This window comes from Danio rerio, chromosome 18 (assembly GCF_049306965.1).
Source record: "Danio rerio strain Tuebingen ecotype United States chromosome 18, GRCz12tu, whole genome shotgun sequence".
Taxonomy (NCBI): domain Eukaryota; kingdom Metazoa; phylum Chordata; class Actinopteri; order Cypriniformes; family Danionidae; genus Danio; species Danio rerio.
In genome coordinates, this window is record NC_133193.1 from 16,096,529 (window position 1) to 16,116,151 (window position 19,623).

Here is a 19,623-nt window from a genome sequence, read left to right on the forward strand (position 1 = left end):
CGGTCCTGTCGGTCACTCCCACGCACATATAACGCAGTCTTGGTAGGCAGCTCAGCTCACAAGGTTTTGAGACACTGCCAATATGTCACTTAAGAGCGCATTAACAAGACCGCTTACACTGACAGGAAGGAAGGATGTAACTTAACCCTTTAACAGGCACACCCTGGAAAACAATAGAGTTTTTGGGACAGCAACAAATAATGTTTGGTGTTCTTCAACAGTTTTTGAGCATATGCATTTTGAGGCGTCCATTAGCTTAATGGTCAGAGTGCAGTTGTCTTCATTCCGTGCTGACGTTGAAATATTGTTTGACATAGAGAGTGTGTAGGCTATTTTTTTTTCTTGTCACATGACAACAACAATTATTTCCTTAATTCTGCTTATGCCAGGTTTTTTATGTGAGAATTAACTTATTTATTTTAATTGTTGTATTAAACTTCTTTAAAATTATTTATTTAAAATATGCTATCCTTTAAAAGATAAACAATAAACAATCCAACATTATGAATGAAATTATGCATTTGTAAATTATGTATTGTAAAGAAACTGATAAGCTATGAATTTTTTTTAAACAACACAGATATGCCTCATTTTTGGGTGTTTTCATTGGGTTTTGTCAGGGGCGCCTCTAAGGCCACCCCTGTGTAAACTCTGGTCACCCCTGTGCCCACCTCAATATGATTTTGATGTTGATTCATTCATTCATTTTCTTTTGGCTTAGTCTCTTTATTAATCTGGGGTCGCCACAGCGGAATGAACCGCCAATTTATCCAGCAAGTTTTTACGCAGCGGATGCCCTTCCCATCTCTGGGAAACATCCACACACAAACACACACTACAATTTAGCCTACCCAATTCCCCTGTACTGCATGTCTTTGGACTGTGGGGGAAACAGGAGCACCCGGAGGAAACCCACGCGAAGGAAGGGAGAACATGCAAACTCCACACAGAAACACCAACTGAGCCGAGGTTCGAACCAGCGACCCAGCGACCTTCTTGCTGTAAGTCGACAGCGACAGCACTACCTACTGTGCCACTGCCTCGGCCTTTTAATGTTGATATTATTAATTTAAAATAAATAAATAGCAGCCATTAAATTATTGTGGATTAATTGGTGCCACTGACATAGCTCATTCACTGCCCCTCCTTGATCGTCATTGACAGCATGCATACACCTTCAATAGACAGCAATGGCAATTTAATGTTAACCTTAAGGTACATCAATAGAAGAAGCTGTATTACTAATATTGTGGCTTAAAAAGAAATATGGATAAATTATATTTATTAAGGTCTGTATAGTGTGTTTGTGTGTGTGTGTGTGTGTGTGTGTGTGTGTGTGTGTGTGTGTGTGTGTGCATATGTAGTAATGACTTCGTTTTTATTCATTAATCCTCATTACTTTTATGAAATGGCATATACTATGCTGTACAATAATAAATAACTGAAAAATAACTGAAAAGTTGTTTATATATATATATATATATATATATATATATATATATATATATATATATATATATATATATATGAAAAGAGTTTTAAACTAAATATTGATTTTTTATGTAATTAAAATTTAATTTATTGAATTTTAGGAATAAATTGCAATGTTTCAAGAGTAATTAATTTATTGAATTAAAACCCCATTTTTTTATTTACCAGAAACAAAAATATAACATTACACTGAATTCTTTTTTTGTGTGTGCCACCCCAAGATTTGGTGCGGCCTCTTCTGGCCACTCCTAAGAAAATTTTCTGGGGGCGCCACTGGGTTTTGTACATAACTTGGTACTTCAGATTATACAAAAAGTCTAATATCAACTTTAAAAATTAACAATACCAAACATTTTTGCGTCTCTGAAATATATTAAGATATTTATAAATGTCACAAAACCTTTATTTATATGTTTACATGCACTATAAAACATATATGATCAATTAATCATGACAGCCTTTGTTTTTACTTCATTGTAACTTATTAAACTTAATTTACACATTAATTTGTCAGTTTAACATAATATATGGACTCATAAGGTTAATTTGATTCAGCTTAAAAAATAAGGCAACCAGGCATTTTTACAGTGTGGATGTTAAATGTAAAAAAAAAAACAGTTGTGATTTACATGGTTTGTCTGTAAAATACAACTACCAATACTTGCATTAAAATATATGATTATTCTAATATTTTATCAAATGTTTCTTTAAAAGAAAATACTGACAATTCTGAATCATACTTGGATGAATAAACCAACTGAATCTAGCAAAGTAATAGACTTGCTTTCAGAAATCACACAATCAACAGTGAAACAGCATATGCTACAAAATAAATGCCTATTCTTTCTCATTTATTTATTTTTTTGCTATTTTTTAAGCCTCTTATAAGGTCAAATTCTACTGAAAACCAATAAAGAAGCGTGTTGTGCATGTCTTGCTTGTATTTCCTGCAAAGAGTCTCTTGAGTAATCAAAACTGCATGGCCAAAACAAGCTTGCCCTGAGGATTTTCCTTTACAAATCAGCACTGTCTGAGGATGTCTTTTTAAGTACTGTAAAGTCATTCAGATGTGGGGTCAGAGTTCTGACCGTGCCATTAAAACACAGGCAGAGACATAGTGCTCTCATTTAACTGCTCGGCTGCATCGTATATCATCCCACTGCCACAGAGCTGCATTAGAGAGGATCTTTGATTTTTACTTTTAGAGCAACATAAATCAAACGCAAGGCAAGGTCTGCTTGTGACATCCTTGTATTGGTCCTCACTGAATGGGATGGAGAGCGGTTGGTGACCGAGGTCAGGAGAAACGGATATGTTGTACTAAACAAAACATAGTTGCAAAACGAACTAAAGTAAATACTCTACATTCATATGTTGAAGTTGTATGGTCAAACTATGGTTATGTATGGGCGTGTTAATTCTGCCAACAGTTTTTTAACCCTTGTTTATAGACTTGAAAAATTGACACATTCGGCAAAATGATTCATGTTTTAATATATTTTTTTACACAAAGAGAAAACATATTTTTACACTTCCACTAATATATATTTCTTCTTCAGATTTACTAACCCATTGACTGGCAGGTAGCTTTCTGTAACTCACATGGTAGCCCACTGGGCAGTACCTGGATGGCCTACTACATGGAAAAGCTAAGCCACTGCCAAAAGTGGTATTAATGAGACCAGCAGGGGGCTCTCAACCTTTGTGGGTCCAAATGCCCCAGTATAGTGAAGGGGACACTATACTGCTCAGTGAGCACCATCATTTGGATAAGACGTTAAACTGAGGTCCTCATTTTCTGTGCTCGTGAAATATCCTAGGATGTCCTTCGAAAAGGGGTTAAACCCCCGGCATCCTGGTTAAATTTGCCCATTGGCCTCTGTCCATCATGGCCTCCTATCCCCATATTATAATTTGGCTTCATCATTCTGTCTCCTCTACCCCAATCAGCTGGTGTGTGGTTTGGTGTAAAATGGATGCCATTGTGCCATGGTGGATGCTGCACACTGATGGTGGATGAGGAGACCCCCCCCCACCAAAAAAAAAAAAAAAAAAAGTGTAAAGCGCTTTAAGTGTCAAGAAAAGTGCTATATAAATGTAAGGAATTAAAGGAATTATTATTTAATGGTTGGTTTAGACAATGTTTCTTTAAAAAAAAATTTAGTGGTGAAGTGGGTAGCATGATCGCCTCACAGCAAGAAGGCTGGTTCGAGCCTGTTGGTATTACTGAGTAAAGTTTGCATGTTCTCTCCGTGTTCGCCTGGGTTTCCTCTGGGTGCTCCGGTTTCCCCCACAAGCCGAAAAAAATGAATGAATGAATGAATATTATATTCTTTAGCTAAAAGGCTAAGCTGATTTTTCGATTATGATTTGGTAAAGACAATTATCTAAAAAATCTCATTTTAATCATTATTATATTTTATATTATTTTACAAAGCAGTTATTTATTCCACAGGCCAAATGTGAAAAAATAGCCAAACATTAATCCAAAGGAAAGCCTTTAAACAATTAATAATGACATTTCATGCATGAAATTATGTGGTTTTAAAAGGGGGGATTTGTGTCTTGAATGTCTGCAAAGTGAACTATTACTTTGTACTCAGCATAAAATAGATTTATGAAAGGAAAATAGGGTGAAATAAAAAAATAAAATAAATAAAATAAAAATCTATGCTGATTGCATTAAAGCTATAGATCACCCAGAAGAAAAATCCTCACTTCTTACCCTCAAGTGGTTTAAAAAGGGATGAAAAACTGTAACCATTGTTTTCCATAGGAAAAACTAATATTATGGAAGTCAATGGTTACAGGTTTCCAACATTCTTTAAAATATCTTCTTTTGTGTTTAACAGTAGAACGTAACTCATAAAGGTTTGAAACAAGTACAGGGTGAGTAAACAATGACCTCTATCCCAAACTATTGCTTCAAAACCACCAACACGATCACAAAAAGTCCATAAAGATGAGGGTCAAGTTGCTCATTTTTTCCATTTTATTTTCACAACTGCCTACACCTTTTTTTTTTCTTTGCTTGCGCTATGATGTCAGGGCAAACATTAAAGAGGCAACTGTCTCATTACCCTGACCTCTTTGGTCTTCCTCACCTCAGAGCAATCTTGTCAAGCAGCATCTGAAACTAGAAGGGACATCAGCCAGCAGGACACCCACCCTCCCTACAGCTCACAGGAGGGTGTATTTGAGCCACATGTCCATCAGTCCTGTTGTGAAGATTTCATTTTATCCCGCTCTCCGCCACTGTTTTGAGAGGTGCTGTCCTCCACTTTGATCTATGATGAACAGATGACCTTTTTCCCAAGTCAGATGTCTGGCTCTGTAACATCATGTTCTAACAGTGTGTCAAAACAGCATGGCTCACCTTCTCAGAGTCTGCTTATTTGTTTCAGATAGACTCACAAATCTGTTTCGAAGAGATCTGTGATGGGGAACAGCGGCACCTGGATGTATTATAAATGTTAAAAACCGAGAGAAAGCGCTGATGTCGATTAAAGCAAAGTGGACAAATATCTGGAAATACTGCTTTTAGCAATTCATTCCGAGTCTGTATTGATCAGACAGAGAGATTACAAGCTTCATCCTCTCGGAAGCGTTGATCATTCTTTAATCAATGCCACAATCAGGGTGTTTGTTCTTAACCCTGCGATAATTCATTGTAACTGCAGTATTGGCTATAGAACGAATCAGCAATGCCTTTAATGCAACTATATGAAACCTGCATTTGATGAGAAACATAACTGTGTGGCCACTGATATTTTAGAAACTACTACAGTGCTCAGCATAATTTCATACACGCCATTTTGAAATAAATATTTGAATCAATTTCTCAGTGAACATAAATTTGGGTTTTTGAGTTTTCGTAAGTTATTTTGTTATATTAGCTTTAGATTTAGCTTCAGTACCGGCTAACCTAATGTATATGCACAAATATAATATTGTATAGCTTCCTATTCAAATTATGAACTTAAAAGATAGATTTGTGAGGGGTGTACTTATATAAGCTGCACACTGTAGAAGGACATTTTTATAAATCTTGTTTATTATCACAAATCCTTTACATTTAGGAAATATTTAGTAATTCAATGCTAAAATATACAATTGTGCTGTAGCTGCTGAGTAAACACATACACAAAGATAAAACAATAGCGTAATAGCATGTGGTATGAGGAGACTGTTCACTATAATTGTATCAGGACAGAGTTATCAATTTAAATCACATCACAGGGTGTATTACATGTTCTGACTACACTTTGCAATTAAACTATTCTGTTTTAATGCGCATATATCTAAAATAAATAAAATGTAACACACAGTTATGCAGTTCTTAATATTTTTTTATTAATTCAATGTTTGTGAACTGGTGTTCGCTGAAAATCATCAGAAGCATTTGCATTTAAGGTGCTGTATGTAAGTTTTTGACTCTTCTAAAGCATAAAATTTACCATGTTTGCAGATCTTTTGAAAACATACTAAGTGAACATTCTTGTTTATCTTAAAGTCATTCTGCTGACTTGTCTGTTATGTTTTGGTCGGGACGTCTGTCTTTGTTTTGGTTCTTTTAACTCGCCCACTGCCACTTTAGTCAATTATATTTCAGCACCCCAGGTTGCCTTGTTGGAAAACAGCATATTTCATTCTTTCATTCATGCGTTCGTGACTGAAATGCGACCTCCAATGTACAGTGGCAGACTTCGAAATGAGACGCATATTCAGAGTTCCACATGTGGTTACTAATTAGCAAATAACATAAATATTTCGAGCGTAAACATTAGGTGAGCAGGTTACATTGCAACTGTGTTCTAACAACATGCTACGTGACAAAATTTGCAGTAATGAGCTTGGCAGAATTTGGCTGTTTGCACCAGACAAAAAGCAAAAGAAATTTAAATACAGCAATTCAGAAGCACAGAATATGCACTCACTCATGAAATGGTAAAGTTTATACTCTAACTAATACATCGTAAACCTCTCTAACATTATCAAATGCACATGCTGAATCACTGATGTCTGCTGGTTTTGAGTCACAGCTCTAAAGTTCAATTTCAAGTGGTTTATTTTATTTTCAAGATCTGAGGTGATCTGCTGCTGCTTTCAGTAGTATGGCAATAAATGTCATGTAGAATGGCATTCCATCTCATATTCTTAGCATTTAACACTCAATAAAGCACATGAGGTGTACCTAATCATTGTCAAAATTTCTGTTGTTCAGCTGAAAGAAATAGATGTAATTTCTAATATATCAATTGGAGCTGTTGGTTAAAACAAAAACTTCTTTAAATATGGAGAATATTCCTTCTATTGGGCGCCGTTGCTTTTATAAAGGACACAATTTAAATCAGCCTTTAGTCTTGATAGTCAGACTCGCTCCTGTTGGACCTCAATTTGTTTGGATTGCAATACCAAGTTCAACCACTGGGTGTCAAGCTTAGATACTGCACCTTTAAATCCATAATCATTTAATTGGATCAGGAATCAAGGTTTAAATCAAGAACTGAATCGAATTAAAAGGAGAGCTTGTGAATCAGATCATATAAATAAATGCAAAACATTTTTGGTTAAAATAAATATTAAACATCAGATTAAAATAGCTATGTAATAGATATGCTATAAAATGCTATTTAAAAAAGTAGGCTATATTTGACAAAAACTCTACACCCAAATATTAACATTCCACAGTAAAATTTAAGGTTCAATTTAATTTAATTGGGGTTTTACATTCATTTTTAAAATAATAACATTTTTGGATAAAGTTTTGTCACATGAGGATAAATATAATGTAGCTGCATTTCCACTTCAACATGTGTTCATGGGATATAAGACTACAAACGGTTGTCAATAATGCCTAGTTTAGACTGCGTAATTTTAGCCCCGATTTTGGCTCGCCGACAGGTTTCGAGAAATCGTCGACAAATGCCTGAAATCACAGGCAAATCGCTGCTCATACACGTGAGTGACAATCACACAGTATGAACTTTCAAAGACGCGATCTGAGACAATCGCTGACGAGTCGCCGATGCCTGCGAGATATTTGGCATGCTAAATATCTGGAGCTGTCGGCGATTCAAATCATGCCGTCTGAATTGAGTTTTAACTGAAAATAACATCAGCCATCGCCTACAGCCAATGAGAGAGCAGCTTTCATTTGTGTGTGTGTGTGTTTATACCTGCTGCAGGCCAGCGGGAGGCTGGGGTAGAAGTTAAAAGCCCTCTTTTTCGGTTTATTTGGACCCATGAAATGGAGGAAAAACTAGTGGAGGTTTGACAGGACTCAGGAGCAACCGTGTCTGTTTGACGTTTCATACAGAAAGAAATTAGTTTATTATCAATGTTGACGAGAAATGGCTAATTCCCTTTAAACCCAGGTGAGCAAACATGTACATGTTATACCCCATTAAAGGCTTCTTTCTCATTATGCAGTTAATAACAAAATATATACTACGTGTTTTTGCCTGTGAGACGTAGTTTGGACGAAGTTATCGGCGATTCTTTCTATAGTAAAGTCATGCAATCTGAAAGCCCCTGTCCCCGATCCATCTTGCAGTGTAAACAAAGCAGCGACGAAACGCCAGCCCAGATAGTCATGCATTGCGAAAACATCTGTGACACGACTATGAAAATCATGCAGTCTGAACTCGGCATAAGGTAAGCTAAACAGTGCTATAGTGTATAAATACATGTAACTGTTTGTTATTCCTAGACTTTTTCCATAGACAAATGAATCAGAAGTTGTAAAATAATCGTAGAAAAGAGTTAACTTCCACATTGAATTCATTTATTCATTCATTCATTTATTCATTTTCTTTTCGGCTTAGTCCCTTTATTCATCAGGGGTCGCAACAGTGGAATGATCCGCCAACTTATTCAGCATATGTTTCACGCAGCGGATGCCTTTCAAGCTGCAACCCAGTACTGGGAAGCATCCATACACACTCATTCTCACACATACACTACGGACAATTTAGTTTAGTCAATTCACCTATACTGCATGTCTTTGGACAGGTGACCCAGCCGAAACTCAAACCAGCGACCTTGCTGTCAGGCGGCAGTGCTAACTACTGAGCCACCATGTCACTTTCTGCATTGCAGAATAAGACAATCGCACAGTTTTCATGAAGAATTATTTTATATATTTTTAGTAAAATTGTAGCATATGGCTTTGGTGTATCATCAACTGTATAATCACAGTTTTAACACAAATACCAAGGACACTAAACCAAACAAATTTGTCTTTACCTTAGCATATAAAACATTCATATAGTAAACTTTGGTTTATTATCATAAAGGCCATATACAGATATTAAATAAAGTCTGAGATATTTTCAGTTTCTCCCCTATCGCAGACATTTAATTTATGTAGTTATCACTGAGAAATGTTTCATTAATACGAGCACATCACATTCACATTTCCACTAATCCGACTTCCTCTCCGGGATGACAGCAGAGCGGCGGTCATAGGCCGCTCTGAATAGATAATTAAGTCTTGATCTTAAAATATAAATGTACAGATGGGGCTTATGGCAAAAAATGGAAATTTCTCACCTTTAACCAGCATTAGTTTGACAGTGACGCAGTTTCCCCTCAGTGTGAGAATACAGTGGGCCGGGTTCAGTCAGGTGAGAGGTGACAGGGCCGTATGGTGGATCTCCTGCCACTGACAGGCTGTCATTTGGAGATGTGTGCCATGTGGCTGTCTCTCAGCCTGTCTTTGAGCTGAAGGATGACCCCTCCTGCTCACTGGGGCTTCACCGGCCATGCCATTGCTGTCTCTCAGCTTACACGTCTGACAGGAGACATGACGTCCCAGACACATCGACTCTATCTTCAGGTAGGCCTGTCCTGCTCTTCCTCTGATAGTTCGGGCAGGGAGAGAAAATGAGAGAAAGTGTACGTGAATCTCCTTCCTCCTGTAAGTATAAAACAGGTCTGGCATTATATTTAAGACATTTACATACCAAAGGCAGTGCGTGTCTTTCAAACCGGGTCTGATTGAGTGAAGGCTCAAGGTTGAGTGTTTTGATTGAGGTGAAAGGTGCACTTATTAAGATCTGGAGGATATTTTCACCCCCCCAAAATCCATCACTGTTGGCGTAAATGCATTTTTGCAATTAACTGGCCTTCCTGATGGAGTAATTTAACCTGATTTGTGGCTATAGGGAGGAGGACAAAATGTGTATCCATTCTCTGATAACAAACAAATTCATCACAAGCATCATTTTCTTACAGTAAAAACTAAAAAGCTTAGCCAAGGACATAGATGCATTTTTTATATATATACTGTATAAATGTGTGATGTACATGTGCATATATTACATGTTTAGGTGTCGGGTGTGAAAATACAATACAACACAATTAAAGATATTAATCCTTATAAAAACATTGGCCTGTAATAAACTTATTTGATGATTCATTAAAGGATTACTTAACCCCAAAATACAAATTCTTCCATCATTTACTGCACCCTCATGTCATTCAAAATCACAAAAAATATATATTTAGAAGTATATATGAAAAGTTTAATGCAAAAACGTCTTAATGCCATTCGATATTTTCTTCAACAATTAGCATTATGCTCCTACTTTTGAATGTAGGCTCAGAAATATTACTTTTATAGTGATGAATAAGTTCTTTTCATTGCCTTTAAAGGGAAAAACTTGAACATAAACACGGGAGGCTGAGAAAATTGCTAATTTAAGGAAACATTTTTAGATGGAATTTAGAGGATTTTGCATCTGAACTCTTTATATACTGTACAGTTGAAGACAAAATTATTAGCCCCCCTGAATTATTAGCACCCCTGTTTATTTTTTCCCCAATTTCTGTTTAACGGAGAGAAGATTTTTTTTTCAACACATTTCTAAACATAATAGTTTTAATAACTCATTTCTAATAACTGATTTATTTTATCTTTGCCATGATAACAGTAAATGATATTTTACTAGATATTGTTCAAGACACTTCTATACAGCTTACAGTGACATTTAATGGCTTAACTAGGATAATTAGGTTAACTAGGCAGGTTAGGGTAATTAGGCAAATTATTGTATAATGATGGTTTGTTCTGTGATCTTTCGATAAATAATATAGCTTAAATGGCCTAATAATTTTGTTTTTAAACGTTTTTATAAAAAATATTAATTGCTTTTGTTCTAGCTAAAATAAAGCAAATAAGATTTTCTCTTGTAGAAAGTAATATTATCAGACATACTATGAAAATTTTCTTGCTCTCTTAAAAATCATTTGAAAAATATTTTAAGAAATAAAATAAAATAAAAGGAGGGCTAATAATTCTGACTTCAACTGTATATATTAAAAATGTATAATGTTTTACTTAAAGGGGTGTTCATAAGACTGTTGTAAAATCTTTTTAATCATGACATGACACGTCATGAACGTGAATAAACTTTTATGCATAATTACAACAACTGTTATTAAGTGTCATCAGCTTAGTTATGACATTTTAAATGTAAAGATGACATTGTTTGTTATGGTGAGAACATGAGATAAATAAAATTGCTAATAATTATAATTAATAACTAATAATAATATGTTTCATGACAACTTGACATTACCAAGACAACAAAACTTATCTAAAATCTGTCATAAACATGATTGTCATAAATAAATGTGAATTTTTGAGAATTTTATTTTAAAACAAGCTTAATTTGTCATTAAAAGGTCATTAAATATTAATGACACTGTTAATTTTTTTTTATATTTTGTTGTCAGAGTAATGAGGCTTTTAATTAGACATTTTATTAATAAAAACAGTTTGTTCCACTGAAAACGGGATCGGAAAAACATTCATGACATAATTATAATGCCTTATGACAATCATGTTTATGACAGATTTATTACAAGTCTTGGTAATGACACATTGTCATAAAGGATGCCATTTTTGCAGTTAAAATGGCAGAACTAATCAGAAGATACCAAATAACACGTATATTGTAATAAGCATGCATAAAATCTCATTCACATTGATGTTCATTCATTCAATAATTTTCCTTCAGCTTAGTTTCACCCAACACAATACACAAATTATAATATATCAAACATTTTTATTTGTGTTTCTAAGATAAATTTAGATTCAAAGTATCACGTTTAAAAAAATTTTTTTCAATTGAGCTGACAAATGTCAAAATTACTACTGATGGTAACTACCAAAAATGCATTCATTTTTAAATATTTAACCCTGTAAATTACACTACTTAACAGCAGTGTTGTTTTAAATGACAAGAAAAAAACAATAAAAAATACACATATAAAACAATCTGAAATTCATTCATTCATTCTTTTTCTTTTTGGCTTAGTCCCTTTGTTTGCATTTGTTTTACGCAGCGGATACCCTTCCAGCTGCAACCCAATACTGGGAAATACCCATACACTTTCGCATTCACACAAACTCAAACACTACGACTAATTTTGTTTACTTAATTCACCTATAGCGCATGTTCTTGGACTGTGTGGGGAATCGGAGCACCTGGAGGAAACCCACAAGAAAACACGGGGAGAACATGCAAACTCCACACAGCGATGCCAACTGACCCAGCCGAGACTTGAACCAGCGACCTTCTTGCTGTGAGGTGCTAACCACTGAGCCACTGTGCTGCTAAACTGAAATTCAACCATGTAACTATAATTACAACTACATAATAATAATTAATTTGGTCTGCAGTTGTCACAATCTGGTGTCTTGTATCATTTGACTTCCCCATGTGCTGTGCTCTATGTGCTTTATGTTTGCATCATGTGATTCCTTTGTTCCATTTTCCTGCCATTTGTTAATGTTCGTGAGTTTCATCTGTGTTTCTCCCTTGTTAGTTTAATACAGTCCCTTGTATTTATACCAGAGTTTGTTTAGTCTCTTGTCTGGTCTTGTATTGTCCATCATTAATGTCACGCCTGCATGTATAGTCCAGTGCCTGTATTAAGTGTCTTTGTTAATAAATCGAGAGGGGTCTGGATGCAGACCTGGTGCAGTGCAATCTGAGCTGCATCCAATGCTTTTTAATGTGCTCACCTAACCCCACCCCTAACCCTACCCGTCACAGTGACGTCACTCACTCCATTGAGTGCATTGTGTCTGATATTGCATCGCTGAGTGATGCAATCTAAACTTGCATCATAAAGGCTGCATCCAGATACTAGTGAATAAATCTGTGTATTTTGATAAATTCTTGTGCTTGTGGAGAATGAAAACATGACAGCAGAAAACAGGAAAATGATTTGCTCCACAGGCCAAACCTAAAAACTAATTGGGATTACATTTAGCAGTTTTAATGGGGAGATTTTTGTCCTGTTGGCCCTGATTGTAACGTTTATTTTTCCCAAGTGTAAAATAGATTTTAACAATACCTGCATTGACTCAATCTCAAATTACACGTAGCTCTTAAAAAACTTCCTGAGAGGGATTGTGACCTGCTGCATCACAGTCTGCTCTGACAGCTGCGCATCCTCAGTCCGGAAAGCCCTTCAGCGGGTAGTCAGAAGTGCCCAATGCGTCGCAGGACTCGGCTACTGGCCATCCAAGACCTCTACAAGCGTCGCTGGCGGCAAAAAGCTCTCAGATCATCAGGGATTCAGTCCACCGCAGCTACAGTCTGTTTTCCTCCCTGCCATCTGGAAGCCACACAGACACATACAAACACTGACCGCAAGGCTAAAGAACATTCTCTTCCCTCGAGGAGTTGCATAAGACAAACTCTGATCTCTCTTCTATTGTCATCTGAATAACTCTAACAAATGCACCATTGAAAGTCACTATCAAACCACTGCTTCATTTCACCACTGCTGCATTTTAACTTCTAGGGAAATACATAGATGACTGTATATGACGTGGAAATGTTCCATCATCATTCACTAAAACAGATATATTTTGATAAATCTGATCTGTAAACGTTGACTTATTAAACACTGTTAAACACTGACTTATAAACACTGGAAAAGAGACCACTTTAATTTTATTTTCAGTTCTCTGTTATACAATTGAGAAAATAAGTATTGTTTTTCTTAGAAAACATATTTCTAAAAGTGCTGTTGACTTGAAATTTTCACCAGATGTTGATATCAATGAAAAAATTCATACAGTATATGTAAAGAAAACAATATTATTTATTTTATAAATTATGTTGTGTAATAAAATGAAATAACACAGGGAAAAAGCATTGAACACATGAAGAAAGGGAGGTGTAGAAAGGCAGTGAAAGCCCAGACAGCAGCTGAAATCTCTCAGTAGTTATTCAGCAATCCTCTACTCTTCGTCATTGTAAGTTAATCAGCTGCTTCAGTCCCTACATTATCATGATGAGGAAGATGAAACCAGGGTGGATTTCAGCAGGACAATGATCCAAAACACAGCCAAGGAAGCTTGAAAGAAAGAAAATCAAGCTGTAGAGTGGCCCAGCCAATCACCAGAGATGGGAAGAACTGAAGTACAAATACTTCATTACTGTACTTAAGTAGATTTTTCTGGTTTCAGTACTTTACTCCTCTATTTATTTTTCTGACAACTTTGTTGGCGAACGTGGTTAAGACAGATAGCCAGCGATGTAATGATGACTGATGTCCTATATCGGAAATAAGATGCGTTTTGGTCGACCAGATCACACAGTGCCGGCCCATCCAACAGGGAATACAGGCAGTCGCCTAGGGCCCAACGTTTCTTGCAGGGTAATACAAATGCTGCATTAGAAATCGTTTTTAATTATAAACATACCTAGCAGCAGCACCACACTGTATTTTGCATAACACCACCTGCGATCGGCTATTTCTGTGAACTAGAATGAGGTAAAGTATGCCTACACAGATTCCACATTCAGTACAGAATCTCACCAAATTGCTCATGTTCAATATAAAGCCGAAAAAGTGTATTAAAGTCTTAAGTAATATAACAACACAAGTGTTAGTGCTATTTAAAATTGATCTTAATCGAATTTGAGATAAAATGAAATGGCGTCCAAACCAAATGGCATCTTTGCGGAGCCAAAAAAAATAAATAAAAAATAGAAATGCAGAGAAAGAAAAGCAATATTAAATGCAACGATGCCCATGATCACGAAAAACTTGTGTAATATGTGAGAATAAATAGGGCATATTCAGCATAATTAATAATGCATTAATTATCTATCCCACTAATTCATTCAGCTGAAAAAAACAGGTTTCCCCCTCATTTTCAATTTTAATTAAATTAAAATTTATTAAATTAATAAATCTGTGTGTAAAAACAAGCTAAAGTGTCTCCTGCATCTCTTGTAATTAAATGCATATATTTGTATGTTATTCATTTATAAAATAAATGCATTCATGTTTTATTTATATATGTCATACTTAAATACTTTGTTATTTTTAAATGAGTGTTTTCTGGCTTGCAAACGTATTTGTATGTATTATAGGTTAAATATGTTACAGTTAATAAAAAGGTACACACATAAATATTAAAATGGGATTGTTTGTATTATTTTTTTGTGCTTTCTTCTCAGTGCTTTTACACCAGTGGGCACAATTTTTTTATCGCGCCTAGGGCCTATGGGCCGGCACTAAGATCACAGGTAAACAAGACACACATTCCTGTTCAGATCTGGCATTTAAATGGGTTAAAGCCTTTTGTCCACATTATTAATATTATGTTTTAGAGTATATGAACGAGTATGACAGCCATATAGTTACGTTTTGCGTTCAGGTGATGATGATACACAGGGCAATTTTTGAGCAGTGTTTTGGACAATAACATAGAATGATGTTATTATACACATATTATTATTGTTATTGAATAATGAATACTTATTACTTAAGTACATATTTCAGGCCATATTTCTTTACTTTTACTTGAAAACAAAAGTGTAGCCAGTACATCAACTTTCAGATTTGATGGGTGCGACCCACAGAACCATCAAGAATTTTACACTCTGTTCTGTTGAAGAAAGTGATATAGGTTTTGAATGTGGGATGAGTAAAAGATGACAGGTTTTTCATATTTGCGTGAACTATGCCTTTAAAACATACATATATTATTAGCAAATGTGATGAAAAGGTAACAGCTCGTTATTTAAAGAGATTTGAAAGAGATTCTAATGCTTATAATGTTAATGATCATATTGTGCATATGATTATAGCATCGATTTTGAACTGATGTTAAAAGGGTTAAAGAAAAAAGAGCAAAAACTTTGGCTAAATGCTTTTGAAATTAAATTAATCATTTTAGAGACAAGCATAAATCTGTTAACTCTGCTTCTGGCCCTAAAGCAAAAGCAATGAAAAAACAAAGGAAGTGCTTTTTGTTAGATGATCTGTCTCTTAAATTAAGTGTTTTATACTTTAGGGTAACATTAAGCGGGAAGAGACTATTGCACAGGAAATGTCTGCCTATAGGCATAAAAAATAGTAATTAAAATATAATTAGTATTAAGGGCATTCCTTTATAGCTATAAAGTGCATTGCAACAGAGGTATATTACACAGTAAGTAACATTAAAGTAAGTTTTTTCCTTCACAAAAAAGTACATATGTAGTATAAGTATGTGAATTGGGGTGCAGCAATAGTTACTCAATAAGTCATTTGATTACTTTAAATAAGTTTAAAATGCTTTTAAAACAACAAAGACAGTAAAATCGCTATGTAATTCTTAACCGTTATAATTACCATGGCTGCATGGTGTCAGTAAATGTGCATATATATATATGTGTGTGTGTGTACTGCAAACGGCATTTGTGTGAGGCTCGTCATGTCAGAAAGGCTTGAATAAACCACCATACTGTACATCAAGTAAACGGCTGTATTTCAGCTTCATCCGAGTCTGTCTCTGTCACTGACTGCTGTTTATCTGACGTAACGCATGATGAGAAGCAGACACGCACGTGGGAATGGTGGGCGGGGAGAAGCAGCTCATTTGGACTTAACACTGGACACTGTATTCAGACAACAAAATGGGCAGATCCTGGAGGCTATAATAAATTATCTGATGGGTGTTTTGAGCTGAAACTTTACAGACACATTCTGGAGACACTAAATGCTTATCTTACATTTTGTAAAAGGGGTAAAATAGGTGCCCTTTAAGGCAAGTAACTGTAATAACATCACCTAAAATTTAAAATAATTAAATAAACTTTTAATTTTTGTAAATTACACACTTTTTAACTGTAATATGAACTTTATTTTACAATAGGACAATACGTCAACGTATTTTAAAGTTGTATTTTGAAAATTACTGCATATTTTACAGTACAGATATACAATATTGCAAGAACATATACTGCAAAATAAATGGTGCTGTAAATGTAAATACCGTATTTTTGCTGTAATTCATTTACAGTTACTGGCGGACTGCTGCTGGTAGGTTACTGTAGATTCCACAGGAATTTGTTAACAGTGCAGAAAAGTAAACACAATAACTAGTTTGTAACTATTTACACCAACCACTGATTATACACTATATATTTTGGTAACACTTTAAATTAATGGTCAAATAGTTAATGTTAGCTAATGTATTTACTAACTTGAACATACAGTTAGTAATACATTTACTTTGGTATTAATTCATCTTTGTTGACGTTAGTTAATGTTATTTAAGTTAAAGAATGTTAATTCAAGTTATCTCACAGTGCATTAACTAATGTTAACAAACACAATTTTGGATTGTATAAATGCTTTAGTTAATGTTAAACTATGATTATTCAATGCTTTACAATATTATTTATACTTAGTTGATGTTAGTAAATGCATTATTTAGACTATTATTCTAAAGAATTACCTATATTTTAGTATGTATTCCCCTAAATACTAAATAAATTAAAGCAAATATGGCAGATTAAACATTAATGAGACATATTATTAATCATCATGAGTAAAATGAACGCAGAGGGAGATAGTTAAACAGGGTGTCTTTTTTTTTTTTTTTTTTAAAGATGTAAGCACATTGTCCTCCCCTGCTGCAATATCAGAGTGTAGCTGGACATATTTGCATGCTCAGCGCTGTGTGTCTGCAGTAATTCATCATTGGTCTCTGAGGTATTGAAAGCATCAGCATCCGTCAGCAAGCTTATGTCAATGGCTCTGTTTTTAAAAGAACAAAAGAATTATTTCTCATCAGTACAGCACTTATTTTTAAACAGCCTGTGATATGTGTCTCCAAAAATATACCCAAATGCAATGGCGAAAAAAATATATACCTAATTGTCTGTAAGATCACAATATTGGCATAATAATTAGAAAAATAATCAATGGGCAAACTGTGAGACCGTGTAATGAGATTGTAGCCATGTCCAGGGCAGTAAAAATCCCACTTAAGATCTGCTTTAAAAACACATTAACAAAGAAATGGTTATAAAATACATAATAAATATTTTTTATGTTAGTGTATTACATCACTTTGATTGACACTATATATGCACCAAAATACAAATACTCAATTATATAAATTAAGCATACTGACTTACAAAGTTATTGTAATATCAACAATATGTTTAATCAGTTGTTGTATAAAAATTAGAGCTATGCCTGCACTAAATATTCTATCATATTTCTATTTGCAAAACTAACAATATGTATTAATCAATAATATAATAAAAATGATAATTCTATTTTTTGAATAATGAAATTTTTCCCCTAAAATTTTAACTTAGCTGCTATTTAACATTTTGCAATACAGACATTCCCTATCAGAAATTCAATTCAGCTTTATTTGTATAGCGCTTTTACAATGTAGATTGTGTCAAAGCACCTTCACATAAATGGTCATAGTAACTGGAACAGTGTAGTTCAGCTTTTAGTGTTTAAGTTCAGTTCAGTTCAGTTTAGCTCAGTTCAGTGTGATTTAATCATTACTGAGAGTTCAAACACCGAAGAGCAAATTCATCGATGCGTAGCTCTACCAATCCTGAACCATGCGAGCCAGTGGCGACAGCGGAGAGGGAAAAAAAAACTTGAGAGAACCAGACTCAGTTGGGCACGACCATTTTAATTTCTCCGCTGGCCAAAAGTCTTGTACAGAGCTTCAGTCACCGCGGTGGAAGCTGGAAGATGGCCTCAGCGAAGACTCGTCTGTCCCTGGAGCGTCGCTGGAATCAGACTCATGTTCTCCACTCCCCACGACCATCAGCGCAGCAGCAGCTCAGGATACGGCCTGGTCCCGGATATGGAAACCTTGGGATCATCTCGTCACTGGTCTTGGATCCAATCAGTGACTCTGCATAATCTGAGGACCTCGGGATGAGTATTCCCAGGTGAAAATAGAGAATAAAGAGAATAATTAGCGTAGCTGCTGTTCATAGTGTATATAAGCAAGATGCAGAAGCCTGTGTGGAACCCGCTGGGGATGCATTGAGTGTATGCTTTACTAAACAGATAGGTCCTTAATCTAGTTTTGAACTGGGAGAGTGTGTCTGAGCCTCGGACGTTATCAGGATGTCAGTTCATCTCACAATTCTGATTATTTCGCAATGCTTTATTTTCAAAGTTTGCATGAATGTAAGAAAACCATTAAACTTGCAATTGTATCAGATAAAGTTATGAAAACCAACCTGTGAGATCTAAATGCTGAGGAAAAAATCAGTTGATGAAGTCAGAACTGCTAGGGGAAAAATCTATTAGACGTAAACTGAAAATTGCTAGATGTAAACTCAAAATTGTGATGGGAAAATTGTGTATCTGTGTGATATCTAGTTGCAATTACCAGCCAACATATTTTACTTAACTTAATCTATAAAGGATGGGAGTCCGTACCACAACTATAACAATTATGGGACAGAGAAACTAATGCTGGAATTTTTAAAAGCTCATGAGTAGTGAAAAACATTCAATCAGAATCCACCCTGTATTGAAGACCACGAAAAGACAAAATCAGACAAAGAGTGCAGCAGATGACAAAACTGCAGCTTAGAATATCAAATCCACAACCAGATGTCCGGGATTGTTTTGCATTTCAACTTTATTTTTAGTGTTCCAGTTTTTTTTTTTTTTTTTAAATTTATGTTTTGTCTCATATTTCGTCTTCTTTTTTTTAAATTGTTGAGCACTAGCTGTAGCTTTTCTTTCACACAAAAATAACAGTGGTAACCAATCATGTCATAGTATATTTGTAGCTCTCTGGTTAAGGGATTGACTTTTTCACTGGTGTTTTCCCAT

The 19,623-nt window shown here is 35.1% G+C and overlaps 1 protein-coding gene across 1 annotated transcript in view; it reads left to right on the top strand.

The window, feature by feature from the left end:
* The window catches only part of uri1 (URI1 prefoldin like chaperone), a 68,718-nt gene extending 49,814 nt beyond the window's left edge, over nucleotides 1-18,904 (top strand). The window contains exon 11 of the transcript XR_012393710.1: nucleotides 18,163-18,904. The gene's annotated coding sequence lies outside the window, so the exon portion shown is untranslated. The remainder of the gene's footprint in view (nucleotides 1-18,162) is intronic.
* Nucleotides 18,905-19,623: the final 719 nt, after the last annotated feature.